The 9,184-nt window shown below is 37.6% G+C and overlaps 1 pseudogene; it reads left to right on the top strand.

Moving 5' to 3' along the window:
• Window positions 1–1,821: 1,821 nt before the first annotated feature.
• On the top strand, window positions 1,822–8,979 carry LOC112061932 (vasculin-like; annotated as a pseudogene).
• Window positions 8,980–9,184: the final 205 nt, after the last annotated feature.

Raw genomic sequence — 9,184 nt, 5'->3', positions numbered from 1 at the left:
GGAGAAACCCAAATTTATAAAATATGTAAATAAACCCTGGCTGAAATGAGTATGAGAGTCCCAACACCCTATTCACTTCCATCACCATATGCCTGAAAGGGCTCTTGGAGCACTGTCTGAAACCATACTCTTCAATCAATGTCTAAGTTGCTCTGTACGTATAAAAAAACCTGTCTTATTCACTTCCCTGCCTACCTTTCCAGCTCCATCTCTCACTCCTTAGGCACACACGTGTGCACATACACACACACATCACCACACTATCATGCTGTTTTCTGCCTTTATGCAAGCTGCACCTCTGCTAGAAACATTTTCTTCCCGAAGAACTTATTCAAGACCCAGCTCCGATATCATGTGCTCAGCAAAATCTCCCTATCCCTTCTCCTCCAGGAGAGGTAAGTGAGATTAAAAGATATAGCAAAAAAAAAAAAAAAAGATATAGCACAGCTACAAAAGACATATTAGGCCCCATCCAAAAGAAGCTGCCCACTGCTCCACAGATGCCTTTTCTGGGCTGAATTCCTGCCAAAGCCCCATAACGTCTCACATGTTAGCATCATAGTCACAGCACTCTGGATCCACAGGAACCCCCTTACACAAAGCTTGTCTGTATGCTGGGGGCAATGATTTTCAAAGTGCGGTCTGTGAACCAGCAGCAGCAGAATCACCCAGGAACTCATTGAAAATGAAAATTCTCAGACATCACCCTAAACCTATTGAATCAGGAACTCTAGACGTGGGGGCTCAAAATATCTGTGTTTACCAATCCCTCCAGGAGTTTCTGATGCATGCCAAAGTTTGAGAACCACCGTGCTTGAGTAACTGGTTATGGTCACAAACACATTATATAAAAACCAGTCCTCCTCCACACATCTTTAGTCCTTTGTGTCAGGCCTGACTCAAGGCCATTTCATTTCTTCAGCTCAATTTCCTGTCCTTGCCATTGGACACTGCCTGAGGCTACCCTGACAGTCTCTATTTCCAAATTCTAGGGAGAAGGGATGAGAAAAGTTTCTAATGCAAACTACTCCATCTTATTCCCTGGGACCATCATTCTCAAACCTGGGATTACAGGGAAAAGCATCTTGATGAGCCACCCCCGGCCCCAAAATTTATTGCAATCTAATCCTAGAACAGGGGCTGCAAATGTCCCCTAAACTTGTATAGAAGGCCAGGCAAGTAATCCTTCCTACCACAATGAAAATTCAGGTAAAATTATACCCTCAAACAAATTTTCCTTTTTGCAATGGAAGTACATGATCCCTGCTTATCCCCCAACTCTAGGAAAGCTTTGAATTGGGTGAAAACAGACAAGCCCAGTGGTCTGAGTCTATAGGTAAACTCTCTTTTTCCTACACATTTACCCACAAATACTATCAGCAACAAGTTAGTGATAATGGGATTATTTAATCTTGTCAAACAATTTGTAAATATTTAGATATTTTCCCCTTTCCCTTATGTTTCCAAAGACATGAATGTTCTACACACATTGAATAATCAATGTATTGCATAATTTCTTAATAGTAATAACATAGTCAATATACAACTCATAAAGGAAACTGAAAAATACTTTATTACTCAAATGTAAAGAGAGAAAAACACAAGCATTTGATTATTACTTTCTCCAGACCCCATTAGCTAGATAGATATACAAAACAGAAATTACATAACAATATTCATTTTTTTCAAAATTTCCAGAGGTTATACATTTTATATATAAGTGTATACATGTTATAGCTACCAAAATAGTCAATAACCTTCATGTAAAATTTAGCAAATGATAAATTTCCTTTAAGCAGAAACTTTAAAGTATATTGCATGATGTTAGTAACTGCTAATGGTGATAAAACCTTATGGCTACTGGTAAGGATTTTAAGCATCAACTGTATACGTAGTTAGGTTATCCATCAAGCGAACCAATATACGATTCAGTTGAAACCCTACTGCACTAAGCTCTCCAAGAACCATGCTACTATTGATATTTTGCAGCTGTTGGCCCTCTTCAAAGTAACAAATGAAGCTGGTTGCTTTAAGAATTTACTTTATTTCTTTATGTGACCATTAGGGTAATTATAAACCATAATAAGCAAATATGTTAGTTTTCTTATTTGTAAAAACAATACTGCATTCACTTGCTAAATGAGAGCAATTTAGAGATTTTTTTAAAAAAACTAAAGTCAATTTAAGAAATCATGGGAATGAAGAATGGTAATGTACCATTAAATGAAATTGAAAAATAATAAACAAAGTTTATTCTAATCAGTAATTTCCATTTCCTTCTTCATCAAAACTTTTGCCAAGGCAGTTAATAATGAACAAAATTAATACACTGCATTCTTTCTTCTAGCATATATGAAATGGTCAAAGGGTAGAAGCAGGAAAGAGAAGGACGTGGGATCTGGAAACTTCAAACCAGACCATAAGCAGTGATTTAGAGTTGTTTACAAGTGGCGCTTGAGTTTTCATTATCACTGAAGTTCTAAAAAACAGACCTCTGTTTAAAATATCTCATAGCACTGAATGCTTTTTGTCATAGAGTAATAAACTGAAAGAGCATGCACTTTGGAGACAGACAAATCTATATATAAATTCCTACTGTGTAACCTTAGGCAATTCACTCAGTGTCTCTGAACATCATCATATTTACAAACTCTGCTCTCCCTCACAGGGACTGGTGCAAGGATGACATTAAATGAGACAAGTAAACTACCTCATATGGCATCTGGCACCTAACAGGCATTCAATAACGATAAGTGTTCATGTAATTTTGAATAAAATATTTAAACGATACTTTCCATTCATACCTACTCTTTCATACTCCATTCCCAATCACATGCATAAGTAAAAAAGATTTGAAGCTCTTTCATCTCTGTAATCTAGATTAATTGTAAAACAAAAACATCCACAGAAGCTAATGTGTGCTGTGTCTTCAGTAAGGATGATTGGGATAATGGCTTTACTAGTCTTACCTTCTTATTTTCCTTACAATTTTGCTAATGGTCTCTTAATAGTTACTAGAAAATTTCAAAAGACAGATTTTAAAAGTGAGGCAGTTCCTGTTGAAACAGACCTAGCTCTTCAGAATAATTAATTTTTTATAGCAGCCTAGTAACAGCAGGAAATCTCTGCCAAGCTACTTGAAAACCAGGCAGGAAGATAGCAGGTAAGTGCTCCTTTTAGGTCACGAGTAAATACAGGTGTTTTGAGTTTCTGGAAGCTTTGTTCTCAGAGGAAAAAACATTTCAGTGAATCTGAGAAAGCAGATGTAGAGAATGGACTTGAGGAAACGGGGAGGGAGAAGGATAAGCTGGGACGAAGTGAGAGATCGGCATGGACTTATATATACTACCAAATGTAAAATAGATAGCTTAGTGGGAAGCAGCCACATAGCACAGGGAGATCAGCACGGTGCTTTGTGACTACCTAGAGGGGTGTGAGGGAGATGCAAAAGGGAGGAGATATGGGGATATATGTATATGTATAGCTGATTCACTTTGTTATAAAGCAGAAACTAACACACCACTGTAAAGCAATTATACTCCAATAAAGATGTTAAAAAAAATCTAACAAATAAATTTGAGACTACACACTAGCTAGATGATCTTGGGGAATTTATGTGACCCTTCTAAATTTCATGTTCCTCATCTATTAAATCGGTGGAAATAATAGCACCTATTTCATAGGATTACTGTGATGATTAATTGAGCTAATAATATAAAGTTCTTAGCACCATGCCTGAAATATAATAGGTCTCAATAAATGGTGGCTGCCATTACTGTATGGCAGTTATATTGGCATAGACAGAACACCTAAATTAATCGTGACCTAAATAAGAAAAATAATTTATTTTTCTTTCACATAAAAGAAGTCTGGAGATAGGAAGCTCAGGGCTCCTCCTACTTTTTGTTCCATTATCCTAGCAATTACTGTCTATCCTCAAGGGCATTTAATGGTACAAAATGACTGCTGATGCTCCAGCCATCATAATATTTCCAACTTCCTGGAGATAAAAATAGAGGAAGGGGAGGAAAAGCTCATCCCAGCTATCTGCTCATTTTTAAGGTTCCTTTTCATTCTGTCAAAAATTTCCATCCAACTTCTATTTGCATCTCACTAGGAAGAACTGAGTCAAGCCTTGGTACATAGGGAGGATAGGAAATATAGTATTTTAGGTGTACAATAAAAATTAGGGTTCTATAAATATGAAATGGAAATGTGGATTTGGGTGGGAAACCAGCAGACTCTGCCACAACATGCAACACTGCTTCTCATCTATCACTCCAGTCTCTCACTGCCTTTAGTAAATCTACCATCTTTTTCTTTTACCTGGAATAAATACTAAAGTACAGACAGTTTTTTCTCTGGTGTTTTCCCTCCAAGAGTCCCTTTATTAGTCATCATTTCTATAAGGGGTAGCTCAAAAATTTAAATCTCTAGCCATGCCTTAAGTCAGAAGTCAGCTGGAAGTTTCAAGGCTCTTGCAACTAGATAAGATTTGTTCAAACCCTTAATTTACTTTCAAGACCCAAAGCCTTCGCCAAGAATTCTGCCAACTTCCCTGGTTTTCATTCTCCTGATTATGTTTGATTTCAAGCTCCTGCTACCATGAATATACTGTGTTCTACATGCCAAACCAGTTATAACACACAGAACTTTTCTAGAATAAAAAAGATAGATAGATAGACAGACAGAGACACACTCCTACAATACATTTGTGAGTAAAATAGGCTTGATTAAATTAAAGGTTGGATTAAATAGGCTTGATTAAATATGAAGCAGAAACAGAAACATGGCAACAATTTCAAAGGTAATATTTGACAGTCACCTTCTTAAAATGTCCTCTTTCCACTCCACAATGGGAAACCTTCATTGGTCATGTCTCCATACAGCCCCTTTCCTTGTACCTTTTCTTTCTACTCATCTCTGCCCCTTTCATCTCAGGAAAAACAATAAAGCCCTCCCATTTTCTCACTTGGATTATTGCAATAGCCTCCTAACTGGTCTCTCTACTTCTACTTTGCCTTCCTGCTGTCCATTTTCAACATAACAGCCAGAGGGATCCTTTGAAAATGGGTCAGTTTGTGCCACTCCTCTGCTCAGAATCTTTCAATAGCTTCCCATCACACTCAGCAGAAAAGCCAAAGTCCTTATCATGTGTCCTACATGACCTGGCCCCCCTAGTAACTCTCAGCCTTGTTTACCAGCTCCCACCACAGACGCCTCCTCCTTGCTGTTCTGGAACACTCCTGCCTCAGAGCCTTTTTTCCTTCTGCTTAGAATGCTCTTCTCCCAGTTATCTACAAGGCTTATCCCCCCACCCTCCTTCAGCTCAGTGAAAACTTCCCAGACACCATTTTTTATAATAGCAACCCTTTACTTCTGAATTACCCATCAACCTTCCCTGCTTTGTTTTTTCTCCATAGCACTTATACCTTCTGACAATCTATATAACTTGCTCATTTATTTGTTTACTATCTTTCTCTACTCACTAGAATGTAAATTTCCTGAGGGAGGGGTTGTTGTCTGTTTTGATTGCTGTTCTATCTTCACAATATCTGACATAAGTGCTCAGTAAATATTTGTTGAGTAAATAATAAAAAAAAATTTCTCTTCAGAGTATCTTAGCTATCATTTGTATTGCTTAGGCTTCTGCAGACATCCTTCCATACATCAATTGGCTTATTATTTTTCCAAATCAAAATATTTCCTTCCTAAAAGGAATGCTTTGCCAACTATTAAGAAAACAACCTTCCTATATCGTTAAACCAAGTTCCATATCTTTGTCATGGCTATGGAGGAAAGCTGCTCAGATTTTCCTTCAAGTAAGAACATGCTACAGGGGGTATAGTTGGCTGATAGCCTCCATCTTCAGAATCCACCACAGCATTCATACCCACACCAAGGCCTTATCTCGCTGGCTGCACCCTATCAATGACCAAACACAGAGGGCATACTGGAGCTTGGTCATACGTGCTCAACACAGGACACTGATGGACAATCTCTGCTCTGGGGTCCCCAGTGGCCTGGCCAACGCATGCTCAGAACTTCACTGTAGTCTGAGGCCCTCCTTACCCAACCCTCCTCCTTTCCCCATCTCTTTTCACAGGTGTCACACCTGCATCTGTAGGTTCCCTGTGGATTCCTGTTCCCACTCTGTTTATCTTTCACAGGTTTTTCACTAATGTCTCTTGTACTTCAAATTCTTTCTTGGTGACTGCTTCTCAGAAGACCCAGCCTAACATGGTCTTCTAGTATTCTCCCTTGGATATACTACAGTCAGCTCAAATTCACTTTGTTCAAAACCAAACTCAAGAGACTCTTGCAAAACTTGGCCCAGAACATTGTGGATCAAGTCAGAGCCATTTTGGGATTGAGACTGGTTGTGAGGAGGGGAAAATGGCACTGAAAACCACCTCCTGGGACTGAGCATAGCACTTCCTCCAGGCCAGAGCACCTCTGCTAGGAGTGAATTACTCAGATGATTGAATTGCTCAGATATGAAGAACATCTAGGTTTTGTACAAAAGGTTCCAGGTATTGAGGTGGTCATTTTTAGAATATAATGTTCTTAAATAATTTTGACTCTAAAGTTTCCTAAAATAATATTGGAAAATTAAAAGAACAAGTTTGGATAATTTTGACATGAAGTTTATTAAAATATAATAAGATACTATAAATTTAAAAAATTTTTTAAAAGACCCAGACATTTCTTCCATATTTAGGTTCAAAACAGGTTCTATAAGTGGTGAAGTATTTAAGCTAGTGGAATTTTTGCCCTCTTCCCTATTGTTGATATTTTTCAGCCAGAGCTGTTAGATATTTTTGAGCTGTGTACTGAGTAAACAGCTTCAAATTGCTGTTTAAATATTGTTTAAGTTTCATGATAGACATTTTTATCTTTATTAAAAGTTATAGAAATTTCTGATGTTAGCTTATTCCACGTCACAATGGGACAACTCTTCTAAATAAAGACATTAAAAGTATATATTTATTTAAGATGTTACCATTTCATAGGATCATGGTATTACCAAGATAGCTACATGTCTCTATGATGATTCTGAGTGTTCTTTCCTTCAGATATGAAATTTTCTTTTGATTTTTGCTTTTTAGCTCCTAAAAGATAATTTCATCTGTATAAAATATATCAACTTCTGCAAATACATGGAACAATATAGAGACAGGTTTCAGAAGACACTATAACCTTAAATACAAGGAACTTGGCTAATTTAGGAGATTACCATATAAAAACTTTTAACAGAAGTATAGTAGCTGACTCAAAATAACTCTATGTCAAATAGCTATTTGTTAAGTATCTCCAAAAAAACCTGTTTCAAAGGAAACAAAATTTTTAAAAACAAACTGGAAAACACAAAAGTTTCAAAGAAAAAATCTAACACCTTTCTGTGCAGTCCTGTTAGGTTTTGGACTTACCAAGTGGTATTGAAATCTGTTTTTACAGAGCCAAAGAGACTTCACCCAAAATGGCATAGTTCTAGCCTGGGTTAATTTTTCTTCTCTACCACCAAAAAAATTAACATTATTGAATTCTGAGAAGCATTATGAAAACTTTTCATCGACAGAAAATTTTTTTGATTTGAATCATAGATGACAAAATTCTTCAAATGCCTTTGACTCTAGTATTGGACATCCTAATGGAGGTAACACTGTAAGGCAAGAAAAATTGGATAGAGTATGCAAGGAATAAACGGTATTGAAAGCATAAATCATCAAAATGGAAACTGTCTTAGTCTGCTCAGGATGCTATAACAAAACACCATGGACTGGGTGGCTTAAACAACAGACATTAATTTCTCACAGTTCTGGAGGCTGGGAAGTCCAAGATCAAGGTGCCAGTATAGTCACATTCCTGGTCAGAGCTCTCTTCTTGCCTTACATATAGCTGTCTTCTTGCTACATCCTCCCATGGCCAGGGGAGGGTGGGGGGGATGGGGGGGTGGAGCAAGCTCTATGATCTCTTCTTATAAAGGAACTAATCCCATCACAGAGACCCCACCCTCATGACCTCACCTACATTTAATCACCTCCTTAAGGCCCCACCTCCAAATACCATATGAATTTGAGGGGAACACAAACATTCAGCCCATAACAGATACTACGGTGGAAGTTCCTGGTCTTGTAGCAGTACTTTCGCAGAACTCCATAGAACTAATGTCCCTGACAGTGAAACTGGAGGTACGGGAAATGCAAGAAAGAATGTAGACAATTTGAGGCTAAAAATTTTTTATCTTTAACTCCTGAATATGAGAGATAACTAAATCAGAATCAGTCTTTTGCTGCAGGTATATGGGGCCTACATGCCCAAACACACGAATACCCAATCAAAAAAAAAAAAGTCTACCAAGCTTCTTTCTTAGAACAGTCTCCAAAACCTATATCTAGGGTATTAAGAATGCTGGTCATTGAGGAAGATAATATAAAATACTGGCAGATATCTGGATTCCCAGGAGCAGGAAATTTTTAGTCACAGTAAGTTAAGGACAAGACTGTGCCAAATGGTATGATGGCTTAGTCCTTAAACATGCTGCTCCTCCTGTAAAAATTCACCGGGGAAAAGCCAAACTAAAGAAACTGAAGTTGGAACTTCTTTCACTCCTAAATCCACCTATGATATTGGCAATTTTAACACTCTCAAATCAACTGCCAAGAATGTTAGTGCAAAAAAATTAGTAAAAGAATATAATCACTCAAATCATTCTTTACTTGTTGACAAAATTAATCAATAGCCTCATCTATCCAAAGTGATTTGAATAGGCACTGACAACAAGTGTGAGTTCTTGAAAACATTGAAAAGGGACAGAGTGGAAAAGGAATGTGAAGATGGAAGTCGAGTTGGCCCTGACTCTAGCAATAATATTCTCCAGAAAGGGATTTCAACCCAAACTTTGATGAAAATTATATTCCTCAAGATAATGGCAATGCTGCTCTGGCTTCCCAACAAATCAGTCTTTCCATAAACTGATGTGAATACATAGACGGCATTTGGAGCAGTGCTTGGTACACAGTAAACCCTTGATAATGTTAAGGATTATGTAATATAACAGGAAATTTGACTTCTGTCAGCTCTAGGATTACAATAAATGTAGACTTACTTGGCATCAGTCATAGCTCAATATTTGGGCATGTTCAGCTAGTTACTCACAGCTATCAGGGTAAGTACCAGGTTC

The sequence above is a fragment of the Physeter macrocephalus genome, chromosome 11 (genome assembly GCF_002837175.3).
Source record: "Physeter macrocephalus isolate SW-GA chromosome 11, ASM283717v5, whole genome shotgun sequence".
Taxonomy (NCBI): Eukaryota; Metazoa; Chordata; class Mammalia; order Artiodactyla; family Physeteridae; genus Physeter; species Physeter macrocephalus.
Note: the sequence above shows the minus strand (reverse complement) of the source record. Positions and strands in the feature narration are given on the sequence as shown.